Source organism: Mastomys coucha, unplaced genomic scaffold, assembly GCF_008632895.1.
Source record: "Mastomys coucha isolate ucsf_1 unplaced genomic scaffold, UCSF_Mcou_1 pScaffold21, whole genome shotgun sequence".
In the NCBI taxonomy this organism is placed as follows: domain Eukaryota; kingdom Metazoa; phylum Chordata; class Mammalia; order Rodentia; family Muridae; genus Mastomys; species Mastomys coucha.
In genome coordinates, this window is record NW_022196904.1 from 161,726,699 (window position 1) to 161,740,243 (window position 13,545).

The 13,545-nt window shown below is 40.7% G+C and overlaps 1 pseudogene; it reads right to left on the minus strand.

Moving 5' to 3' along the window:
* Positions 1-3,168: 3,168 nt before the first annotated feature.
* LOC116101443 lies at positions 3,169-6,420 on the minus strand (annotated as a pseudogene).
* Positions 6,421-13,545: the final 7,125 nt, after the last annotated feature.

Here is a 13,545-nt window from a genome sequence, read left to right on the forward strand (position 1 = left end):
CTGAGAAGCCCTAAGGGCAGTGGAATGACAGGCATATATACAACCATGCCCAATTTTACATGGGTTCTGAGGATTTGAACTCAGGTTGTCGTGCTTGCACAGCAAATACTTCTACCCATTGAGCCATTTCCTAAGCCTTTTTAATGTTAATATTTTGGGTTACATTCATTGTTATTCACTGTATTTGCAATTAAAGTAGAAATCCTAAAAACACTTATTGATAGTCAAAGAAAGCAATTATGAATCCAGTTTGTGTTTGAACAATTAACTTGTTTTATTTAAAAAGAAATGGGTTCCAGACATCTTCAGTGGTTAACTGATTATGCTTTGAAAACCCCTGACCCAAAGCAATTTTTATCTCAGCCTGATGACTGATAAATTAAAAGACTTGGCCAGTGCTTAGCACTGCTCCAGAATTAGAGTCTGGCAACATTATCTCAGTCCAGGCAATGAATCTAGGGAACTCCACTTAGGAGTTCTGAGATATCAGCTCTTTTTCTCAACCAGAGGGTGTGTTATTGTATTTTAATCATAATACTTATATTTGTTTTTAAGTATGCTAAGGAGCAAGTTAATGGAGGCAGGGTCATTATTTGCTCACTGTTGGAAGGGATATAGTCTGTCATGGGTGGGGAAGACATGAAAGTGGGATTGGCTCAAGTTTGTGGTGGTTGAGTTGATGAACTGTTTACATCCCCTTGGCAGTTGGGCAATGAAAACTGGGTTTGTGAGTGACTGTAACCCTGAAAGCGCACCCACAGTAACCCATTTTTATAAGCTAGCTCTCACTTCCTATAAGCTCTACAACATCCCAAAGCAGGGCCTCCAGCAGGACCAGCTCTTCAGCACCTGTGCCTATAGGAAACACTTTAACAATTCAAATCATAAAGGAGGCAACCCAGCCCTTCCTTTCCCTTTTTGGTATTGTGAAGGCAACAGGCAGTGGTTTGCTAGGGACTGTTTCAGTTTTGTTGTTTTCCTGTGTCCTTGTGAGTACTCCCAGACCCTCTCCAGGTTAAGTGATAACAGGCAGGGGCTCCAATAGTGTAGAAAACCAAGGGATGCAACAGCTACAGGCCGTGCAAGGAAAGCAAGGGGACAGCTTGTTAATCGAAGAGGCTAGAAAGCCTAGGATCCAGAGCACAGGCCATAAGCAACTCTGTCACTGTTGGCTCAGAAACAGTTTTATTTGAAAATCTAGTGTTTGCAGCTGAGGGAACACTAATTGACTGATAAATTTCTACCAATTCATGTGATAGGACACAGCACTGTGGTATAAACTCTGCTTTCCCCTGGATCGAACAACGTACACATTATGTATATATTCTTTAAATTAGTCTTAGGGTTTAATTTCTTAAAAGAGTGAAGTTATCTGACATACAGATTTAATAATCTAAAGCACTCATTTTAATAGTTCCGGACTCTTTTGTGATATGAATATGTTACCATTTGCCCCTATTTCTGACTATAAAAGTCATTTCCAGTTTTTGTGACAATTAAGAAGGTAGGAATCATTTTTATACAGAGGTGTTTAAAAGGTTTGAGACTATAATGTAATCACATTTCTTCCTCCAAATCCTCTCATATACTTTCCCCTGTTCTTTCTTTCATTGTTATTGTGTGCATACATGTATATGTATATTCATGTATTCCTAAATATAACCTGCTCAGTCACTATAATGTTACATGTACGGATGTTTTCAGGGATGACAATTTGGTATTAGATGACCAACTGCTGTGCTCTTTTCTGGGGAAGACTATTTCTCCTGCTCCTGACACTCCTTAGTTGCCCGCCATTATTTGTGTAGGGCTGAGGCTCTTTTGGCCTTTCCCCACCCACTTTGGCTTCTCCATTGCTGTGGTGCTTGTTCAGCTCAGCTTTGGGCAGTCATGTTGGTCAAACCCTGTGAGTGCAACTTCTGGCACTACTAGGACACACCTTCTCACAGCAAACTCCCCAATCCTCTGGCTCTTACAGTCTTTCCACTCATTGCAGTGTTCCCTGAGTCTTAGATGACAGAGTGTTTTATAGATGTATCCACTGATCCTGGGCTCCATAACTGTGCCTACTGATTGGTTGGTTGTAGTTTTCTGGAGTGGTTTCCATCTGTGGCAAAGAGAAGTGCCCTTGGTAAGGGGTGAAGACCTTTACCTATGGTTATGATGACAAATGTTTAGGTTGTTGTTAGGGACTGTGCTGGTTTAGTAAAACAGTAGCGTAGCGTCTCCTCCTATACCCCATGATTTTACTAGCACTGAGTACTTAGGTAGGTTTCTAGTACCAGGCATAGCATCCTTCCTATTGAGTGGCTCTTAAGTCCAATTAGTGAACTGTCGTTGGTTACTGCCAGGGCATGCACACCACTACTGCACCCTTAGGGTTATTGTGTGGCACTGATAGTTGGTGTGATTCATAGATGCCATAGTTGGGTAGGACTGTTGGTTTCCTCCCTCCTTTGGAAACTTGCCTGGTACCTTATGGTGCCATGGAATCCAGTTCTCATGAAAGGAGGATTTCTGTCAGTTCCAGATGAGGGGTTTCTGAAATCATGCATGGTGTCATCACCAATAAGGACTTATCTTTCACCTCTGGAGCAAACAAGGACAACAGCAATAGGATGTATGTCTTGGGAGTCTCTTGGAAAGTCCTGGCCACCAACTCAAAAGAGCGCTTCTCTTGACTGGTGTTGCTGTCCTTGTTAGTCTTTGGCTCCTTGGGCTAGCTACCACTGTCATCCTAAGTGGGGGAAAATTCATTAAAACTATACATGTATACTTATATCAAGAATCAGACATGTTATAAGACATAGTTAATGATATAATTCTTCATGGCTTTTCAGGCACCTTTATTGTTAATCTACCTCACTCCCTCCTTCTTATACAGAAATTCTGTTTGTTGAGGGGTGTTTTAATGGTTTATTTTGAACATCTTTTCAAAAGCAAACTAAAAGACAATCTGAGAAAAAAATGCACAGATGATACTCATGAAATAATTATGATGATTAAATCAGATGGGGATAGGCTCTTTTCTGCATCTCCAGAAGTGGGTTCTGTGTCCTGATGGTTCTTAGGCTTCCAGAGTGAGTTGGAAAATCCTGGCTTTAAAGGTGCCTCCTAATGACGTAAATCTTGAATAGTAACCAAATGTTTCTTTTTCTTTCCAAGAAATCAATTTTGATCTTCAAACTGTGTCTTATTTTTTAAAAGGTAAGATGCTAGAAACTCAATGGGACTTGTTGGTCTTTCCTTTGCAAACAGTAAGTCCCTATAATAGGATAGGCGTGGCTGTCTGGTCCAGGCAGGCAAGGGGTGGTCAAGGACTATAGATCCATCTTCTGTTTTTATGACTTTTCTGCATTAATCTTCTTATTTTTGACCATCCCCTCAATGTTGTCTGTGAGCTCATACTCAGAGAGAGGGTTTTCTACAAACTGTGTCCGCCCCTCCAGCATCTGCTCTGACTTCACAGAGGACCCTGCAAACCACAGTCAATCAGATACCGGTTCACGCCAGTGCTGTCTGTTCCTTTCTACAGAAATTCTTAATCTGTTGTCTTTTATTATAGTGAGACATATTCCTATAGCTTGAATTGCTTATCAATATATTCTTAAAACAGGCAGAGTTTCAGATACCCCACAGAAGAGGATGGAGAAGAATTGTCAGAGTCAGAGGGGTCAAGAACACCAGGAAAACAGGGCCCACAGAATAAACTTAGCAGAGCTCATAGGGGCTCACAGAGACTGAAGTGACAATCAAGGAGCCTGCATGGGTCTGCACTGGGTCCTCTACATGTATGCTGTAGCTGACTAGCTTGCGTTTTTTCTAACAGTGGGAGTGGGGGGATCTCTGATTCTTTTGCCTGATTGTGGGACCCTTTCTCTCCTACCAGTCTTGATATGATGGTTTGTGCCTAGTCTTATTGTTATCTTGTTAGGCTGTCTTTGGTTGCTATCCCTGGGAGGCTTGTTCTTTTCTGGGGGGAAATAGAGGAGCAGTGGATCTGGGGGAGTGGGGAGGTGGGGGGAAACTGGGAGGAGTGGAGGGAGGTGAGGCTGAGGACAAGGATGTACTGTAAGAGAGAAATAAAAAAATCTCCAAACTTTAAAAAAAAAGTGAGGCAATACAACCTCCTTGTCTATAGTAAAGTGAGTTACCTTAAAAAGTTAATTCTTAAAAATAATTAAGGAAGTCTTTGGATCAAGAGGTAATTGAATAAACAAACAAACAAACAAACAAACAACAAAACCAAACCCAGCCCTCCTGGACAAGACTGAGTTCAGCACCGCTGCTGGAGATGAGAGCATCATAAGTTCTTTCATGGAAACATTTGTCATCACCAAAGTGCTCAACTCGCCCAGCTGGTTCAGGAGGAGAGTATAGATGCAGCACAGGCAGATTCTTAGAGCTTTCCCTTGGAAACTCCACCCTTCCCCGACATGTCTAGGAAATAAATTTACTGGCTATTCTCAGTTACCGGTGGCTGGGTAAAATGAGCTCCTCACCCCTTCAGATAAAGATATTTTATTTAGCGTGAGGTTAGATGTTTTATTAATCACAAGAAAAGTGGCTCTATAAATCAAAAATAGGTTAAACTCCAGAAAATTGACTTTTGTTCTCATGGATCAGTGAAGAGAATATCGGCCCGGTAGTATCTTGTTTGGGGCAGACACCTAATGAGTCTTCAAGGCTCTCAGGTGACAGCTTTGTAAATGTCTAAATTAAGTAGAAGAGGGGTCATGAACTGAGCTTCTGAATCTTTTTGTATATCCGCATTCAGTGCTGTGTGCTGGAACTTACACGAATGTCTACTGCATAGATGTCATATTAGGTCCCCATTTAGCACAACCAGTCCCTCCTCTGTGTGGGATAAGGCTCCGGGACAGCAGCTAGGAGGAACAGGTGATGGAGGGTAAATTCCTTTGAATATTTTTCTTCTAGCAGTGTCACAAGCCGCTCATCCAATCCACAGTGTATTCTCTCCTCAGAAAGTTCAGACTACTCAGTGTTTCATAGTCATGGATCTTAGAAGTTTTAAAAAAAAATCACAAGGGCATTTATTAAAACTACTCCTTTGTGATTAGATTATTTGCACATTTTCAATTGCTGCCTTGACCATCTCTCTTAATGTGTTTACATGAATATAAAATAGACTCAGCACAATATAGAAAATATAAACGGTGGATCATTTCCTGCTACCCTTCTCTTTGTCCCAGGAACACAATCTTGACGACTTTTCCACAGACAGACAAGAATATTGATGTACATACATCACTTTTCCCACAAAGGTACCCTACATACAGTAAATGGTCCTGATTTTTCTTGTTTTATGTTGCATCATGTGATTCATAAAACACAACTTCTCTGGATCAGCTAACTGCATTCTATTAAAACATCCTTTTTTTCCTCTCTAGTCACAACTTAAATTCTAGGATTGCTTAAATTGACTTCTTAAGCTTCTAGGGAGAAGCTGGAAGCAGGTAGGTCACTAGATGCAGACATGGCAAGGCATTAAATAATCCTTCCCTGGAAAACCCCTCTGCCAACAATATCATCCTCCTGGGTACTTCCTCAGAGGTGTATTTCTGTATTTCACTATCCAGTTATTATTTGGGAAATGGAGTTTATTCTCTGGATTCCTACAACAAAAGAAAATTACGGGTGTTTTTTCTCTCTACTGCAATCTTTTCCGATCCAGCTTCCACTAATTAAGCAGTCCTTTTGACCCCTTGCCCTTTGAAGTTTCATTCATTACCTGGCTTCTGTAACTCAACAAAAGGCAACATCTAAAGCCCCCAGTGTTGGACCATCACTTTGGGGACTGCTAATTGAATGTAATTACTTCGTTTTGTGCCAGAGTCCATACTTGTAACATTGCCTTGTAATAATTTAAACTGTCTGCATACTGTAGGGGACTGTTTGACGCCAGTGTGGAGACGGTCGGGCAGCCACTTGGGCTGTGGAAGGAAAGTCAGAAGTGAGGAGACATTGTCATTTGCCTACCTACTCATTAGCTGCCCTCGATGGCTGGCTGTTGTTTTGAGTGGACAGGATGTGTAGCGACTGAATCTTGTCCCTAAAAATAGCTGTGAAAACAGGCATTTGGGGTGTACAGTAATTGGTTGCTCAGTTGATCGCAGATATTTTTATAGAACATGGGGGAAAGGCGAGGTATTTTTAAACCGTGACCTTGCTCGGCAGCACCACATCCCCTGCCCCTCTCTCCTAGGGAGGGAAGAATTGAATTGAATTGAGATGGGTAACAACAAAAGAAAAAGTCCTGCAGATCCGATCTCTCCGTCCTTGTCTCACTTGGGGAATTGGATACTGCAGAAGAGTGAAGCTGAATCCTTTGCCATTTTCCTGATGCAACAGTTTTGCCGTCAGCCAGTTCCAACAGAAGTTATCACGCAGGCCTTTCATTGGGGAGGAGGAAAATGCCAAGCCTGAAGTGCTAATGAGCTTGACAAAGCACTCTGCGCCACACAGGAAGCACCTTGTACACCAGCATTATGCTCCTCCTTGGATGATTAATCTTATGTTCAATTTAATCCCACTGGCCTTAATGACAGGGCTTGTTTCTGACTGCTGTGGACCAGGGAAATGAGGGCATCTTCCTCAAGCGTCCGGACCCCTCCTATTTGGTGCCAGCAGGTCTCCACCCCTAGAAGTTAGAGCTGACATGATCCTTTTACTCTCAAATTACGTTCAAGGTTAGAAAGAAGACAATAACTCAGAAAGAAGGATGAAGTATATGGCAATAAGAAAAAGCACGTAAAAAATGAATGAATAGTTTGGGTAAAATTAAGTGTGTAAAGTTTGATTTCCCCAAACGGTCTTTGATTTCTTTTTCACAATGATCACAAGAATAAGATGAATACCAGAGTATTCTGACATTTGTCCAGAATTCAGATTTTTCAGACATCTTTTCCTTATTTTTTACATTTGTACAAAGAGCTGACAACAAATAAAATGCACAGGAGAGCTTATAACAAGAGAACTAGTTAGTCCAGATTGTGTGGTGTGCTTCAGTTTATAGTCCGGCAACTGTTACTTCCTTAGTTAGCTACATGTTCCTGATTTACCTAATCCAGATAGCACTCTGTTCTGCTGTCCTGAAAGTGATGCTTGTCTTGCCCATGTGTCTCATTTTCCTATGTCCTCATTCATATCAGTGGTCCGTGTTTATTTTAGTTTTTGTTTTTACTCACAATACCATCATGATCTTTAGTATATTTATATTTATTAGTATTCCACTAATATTTTAAACTATCTCTCGGCTTTCACTTTGTTTCACTCTACTGGCATTACTTGTAAATTTTCAGTTTTTTTTTTTTCTTTTACAATTTGGTACTTTTTTTTTTCTTTTACAATTTTACAATGTGAAGTTCTGATACATGTCTTCTTACAGAACATTAGAAAAAACTGGAGATCAGTGTGACTTTTATATTCTTATGACTATATAAATAATATTAGGTTGGTGAAGTAACACACTAGAATTTTGTTTTCACACCTACAGTTTTGTTGCCACCATCTGGAAACAGGTTGAGGGAGCCTGTTCACAGCACTAAAGCCAAATGCCCCCAACTTTCTGCTTTATCAACTGCATAAAAATTTAACTTGTTCATCACTAGAGGTTTTGTTGGGAACAATATCTTGTTCTCAAGTTTCTAGCATTCTTCATTTAATTCTTTCAGTATTCTGACCTCCACCCTGAAATTTTCTGCCCTGTCATCCATTGGTAAGTCGTATAGTCACCTGTTACCTCTATGGGATGAAACCTTTCCTTAGAAGCTACAGCCTGGCCTGAGAGGCTGACAACACTGCAAAGGGATGCTACACTGGACACACATCCCATCCCCAGCCTTGGGCACCCATCCCATCCTCAACTTGGACACCCATCACACCCCTGGCCTTGAAAACTTTGCCTCTTGAATCAGACGAACTCTACTTTTTGCTTTTAGTTTATTGAAGCATATCAAGTTAAATTATTGGGAATAATCCTCTGATGTATAAAAGTACTCAGCCCTTCTTTGTATGTTAAGAAAAGGGGATTCACTTTGTCTGAATGTGAGTTTGTTAGTAAAGAATCTAAGTTGAAATTATTTTATCTCACATTTACAATGTTTATTCCATGTCTTCTAACAGCATATGAATCTAAGAGAAGGGTCTTCTCTCTCTCTCTCTCTCTCTCTCTCTCTCTCTCTCTCTCTTCTTCCTTCCTTTCTCTCCCTCTTTCTTTTTTCTTTCCTTCCTCTCTCTCTTTATCTCTCTCCCTCCCTCCCTTTCTCTTTCTTTCTTTCTTTCTTTCTTTCTTTCTTTCTTTCTTTCTTTCTCTCTCTCTCCTTCCCTCCCTCCCCCTTTCTTTCTCTCTTCCTTCCTTCCTTCTTTCCTTTCTCTCTCTCTCTCTCTCTCTTTCTTCCTTTCTTCCTTTCTTTCTTTCTTTCTTTCTTTCTTTCTTTCTTTTTCATTTTGTTTTGCTTCCCTGCTCCACAGTCTCCCAGGCTCAAATGCTTCTTCAGCCTCAACCTCCTGAGTGGCCAGAGTTCCTGCCCTGTATCATTACCCCTTCTGATTCTTGTTCTTCCTCACTTGGGTTTTCTTCTTTGAATTCATTTTTAGCCTAAGCATTATGAATTTTATTTTGGAGATCCCAAACTAGTCTCTGTGTCATTTGAGGTAGGTCTGTGTGCTGTGATATGAAGTCCTAATTTATCAAGTGGTTAACCTTTGAAGAAGCAGAACAGGAAAATTAGCACTAATAAAATCATCATACCCTAATAAAATAATCAGGCCCTAATAAAATCATCATATGCTAACTGAAGTTGTGTTTCTTTGGTGTCATTTTTTTTCTGCAAAATATTTAAATGATTTAAAATTAAAACAACAGTAAGATGTGATAGATTAAAATGTAAGTATGTCTATAATTCCAAAAAATGAAAAAAAAATGTAAAAGCAACTATTAGAGAAGAAATGATAGATAAAACATAAAAACAAAACCAAACAGACAAAAAAAATCCAACAGGGATCTGTTTATAATGAAATTGGAAATAACTTTATGGGACAAAAGTAGAAATTAGACTTATGTCATATTCATGTGAGACTTACATTGTAAGTGATTATGATAACGAATTTTGATTATCAATTTTATTTGGATTGAGAGGCATGTAGGAGATTAAGGAAGAGCACTTCTGAGTGTTTATGAGGATTCTTCCAGAGCACTGACTGAGGGGGTGGGACACTCATCCAGGATGTGAGTGGCAGAGAGAGAGTTTTCCTCTCTCCTCCCTCCTCCTCCTCTTCTTCCCTCTTCCTCCTCCTCTTCCCCCTCCTCTTCCTCTTCCTCCTCCTCCCCTTCTTCCCCTTCCTCCTCTTCCCCCTCCTCTTTCTCCTCCTCCTCTTCCTCCTCTTCCCCCTTCCTCCTTCTCTTCCCCCTCCTCCTCCTTTCCCCCTCCTCTTCCTCTTCCTCCTCCTCCTCTTCTTCCCCTTCCTCTTCTTCTGCTTCCTCCTCCTGTTGCTCAGCAGGGCTTTTCTATGTAGTCTAAGCTGATTTTGAACTCTCTGACCTCTTCTTCAGCCCCTCAGTGCTAGAATGATGAGCACACCGCATGCCCAATGGTACACTTCCTCTCACTTCTTACAGTACTGGGGGTCGAACTCGGAGCTTTGTGCCCATACATCGAGAACTCTCTACCACTGGACTATATCCCTCCTCCAGGATTTCAATTCACCTCCATAGTAGAGTAAGCATATCGCTCCCTTTTCTGTTCCAGAATATCAAATAGCACCATATGCTATTTAAACTTCTTTTTAAAGAGGTACAATAGAATAAAAAGCAGCAATTTTGGCTTTAAAATTATTTTTTAAACTTTTGAAAATTTCTAAAATGAGTGTGGTTTTCTTAAACAAGAGAAAAAAGATAACTGATTTCCCCAATATTTATTTGTGGGCAGGTATGTTGTGATAACTAGAAATCGCAAAAATGTAGATTAACAATTGAAGTGGTGTGGGGTAAACTTCCATTTACTGTATTAAAACTTCAACTCCTGAACTTATGTCGATATAGATTAGAAACACAGACTGCTCATTCTTTCCTTGAGCAAAATGTCAGTTATTCCTCTCCTATCAGATGATATATTATAGGATATTGCAACGGTGTCCTTCCTTGCAAGTTTGATACAAAGTATAACAAGCTTACACTAAACCCGTGTCTGCAGAACAGTCCATTAGGTCGATGATGGGATTAAACCGTGGGTCCTGCAGACACGGTGTAGGTGAAGTACTTACTCAGACGATGATGGGATTAAACCATGGGTCCTGCAGACATGGTGTAGGTGAAGTACTTAGACGATGATGGGATTAAACCGTGGGTCCTGCAGACACGGTGTAGGTGAAGTACTTACTCAGACGATGATGGGATTAAACCGTGGGTCCTGCAGACACGGTGTAGGTGAAGTACTTACTCAGATAATTGAGTTACTATAAACAGACCACTTTGCAGGAACGATCTGGATCATGGCTTCGCCTCTGCATTTTACATCGCTCGGGGTTCTAGGCTTATTTTGCATCCTATAGACCACTTTCTTCGGTGATGAGCAATCAGGGAAAATCAGATTATCACTCCGTTTAACCTTCCTGTGCCTTGCGTAATTAAGTCAACAAATTAGCTGGAGGCTCCAATGCGGAAGAGGATCGGTAGACTGCGGTCAAGACAAGTATTTATGAATTTTCCCTTAAGCTACTTTTCTTAGGGCCGCTTTGATAAGAAACATATGATGCCAATTATCATTAACTCTCTGTGGTTTCCATGTTTGGGAGCTGAAGGCTGATTTTAGAAGGTTGAGGACCCCTTCCCTTTCATTGTGTACCTGTACCAGTCTTCTCAGGCTTTGAAACAGGGTTTTGCCTTGTAGCCCAGACTGACCTTAAACTTCACATCCTCTGCCTTCAGCAGGGTAAATGATGGCAGGACAGACGTGTGCTATTTAGGCCTAGCAATTTTTTTCTTTGTTTTTCTCCTTGTGGTGCTTGGGGTTGAACTCAAGACTTTACACATAAAAACCGAGTGCTTTAATCACTGAACTATATCCCCACAGTCATTTTTTTAATTGGCCTGTGTAATTGAATAAGCATACAATGTTTGCATTCAGAAGCCCAACAGTAACATTCCGAGAAAAGAGCCCACAATAGAATTAAGAATGGTGTTTTTCTGCCTTGTGATTTTTGTCATCTGAAATTTTCCTGTAGTTTTCAAACTTTCTACAATGAATAAATTTGCATTTGTTCCTCTTAAGGAAGTGGATACAACGAACCAGTTTACATTTGTAAGCAAGTGGGGGAAAAAAAACCCACGACCAATTTTTCTTTTATTTAAATATTAGGGAGGGCAAGGTGTCTATTGACAACTGGAAATAATAAAAATTCAGATTTCCAGCTATGGAGCTGGCAATTAGAAGAGCAGGACTCCACAGCTTGGTCTACCTGCTGATTTCAGCCTCAGAGTTATAAATCCCAAGCTCGTACTCAGCTGATGAGGCCTGATCCTGGCTTCCCGAGGTAGCATATTTTCCCCTGAGTATTACTGTTGTGTGACAAGTTTTCTTCGGGGAGATACAACACACACATCTACTTACCCCAGGAAGGGAGACATGACAGACCAAAGTCGTGATCACACCAATTTTTAAATTGTGGTTACTAACAAGTGTATGGGTGAGGGTTATCATAAGGAGTAGGGATAACTCAAAAGTAGGTGTCAAACCAGCAAGCCGGCCCCCCAATGAGTGAAGACTCCTGAAAACCTACAAGCCAGAAGACCTCTTCACAGCCCACAGGTGTCTCCACAATCACTCTTTCCATAGATTGGTTGGTCAGTCTTCACCCCCAGTGGTTGTCCCTTCCATGTATGTTGGCAGAGGCCTCAAGAATCTTTCAAGCTTCTATTCTTCCTGGATATGTGACCTTCTGCTAACCTCCTGTTTGACCACGGGAAGCTCACGATTGGCTCCTTTCCTCCACGAAGGAAGGTTTGAATTTGGAGGGCAAGTTACAATTCTGAGGAATAAGCCACACAGTCTCCAGTCCGAGGAGAACCTTTGGCTTCAAGTTTCCGACCCCTCTGCTTCCCTCAACTCCTTCCCGAACCTTCCCTCACCTGGGGCAGGCCTAATTGCAACTCTCTGACCTGTGTTCCCTGTTCTCAGGCCTCTACTGTAGATCGGTTTTTAACAATGTTTTCTGCAAGATGGTACCTGCCTGCCTCCCTTTGAGTCATGTAGAGTGACACAACGCGACTTCCCTTCTACTTAAGTTAGTCTCACCCAACCCCATCCCTGCGTCTGAGGTATGTGCTGGCTGTGGACTTGTGTGCATGTCTAAATGTCCACAGGGAAACAGTTTCTGTTTCTCTGCCTCTGCCAGGGAGCTGCACCTCTGAAGTCTGGGTCTGCTTCCTTCCTAACCCTTGGCTGCCTAGCTCCCCTCCCCCCTCCCCCGTGTTTTCATATATCCTTTCAATTCCTTTGTGGATTTCTAGAGTTTTATCTTCTTTCTTTGAGTCTAGTGTTTCTTATTCCTGCTGTCTCCTTCATCAGGTTACAGGGCTGCAGCCTGTAATTGCAATTAAAAAAAAAAACAAACAAAATTATACATCAGTAAACATATCTCAAGTAACAATTGTTACTAGGTTCAGCTCATCAATACAGACAGACAGACTGGCCCACTGGAATTTGGAGGGCAAATATATATTCAGATATATAATGTAGGAGATATATACCCTATAAAATGCATATAACCTTGATATATATATATATATATATATATATATATATATATATTTGTATGTATATATGTGTGTGTGTGTGTGTGTGAATATAACCCCCAAAATATACTTTCCTTGCAAGGCACTCATCATAGGCCATGAGTTAAAGGATGGAAGAAACTTAATGAAGTAAAAGGAAATTGAAATGAAGTCAGTCTAACTATCCTTATAGCTAATAAAGTAAACATCAAATCAAAATTAACTCAGAAGAGATAAAAACAACCCCTACATTGTAATAAGGACAGAAATCAATCAAAAGGTATGGCAATTATAAAAACATGTTCATCAAATGCTCAATCTCCCAATTCTATAAAATATATGCCAGTGGGCACAAAGGTTAGATAGGCGCTGTTCTAATAATGGGGATAATTTCACCACACCACTGTCATACAAATGAAAGACTTCTCCAATACAAATCTTGGAACTAAACAATAATTTTGAAGATTCTAGCCTGTGGAAAGGCTTCTTACGCTCATGGATTGGTAGAATAAACCGTGTGAAATAGTTGTATTGTGAAAGCAGTCTATAAATGCACTGGGATCCCTATGAAAATCTCAGTTATATTTTTTCATGGAACTAGCAAAAACAGTCTTAAAATTCATAGGAAAACACAGAAGACACCGAATAACCAGAGCAAATGTGAACAGTTACGAGTGAGCTGGATGTCTCACAACATTTAATCTCCACTGACTACAGAGTTCTAACAGGAGAAAATGTTTCAGACATCCAGT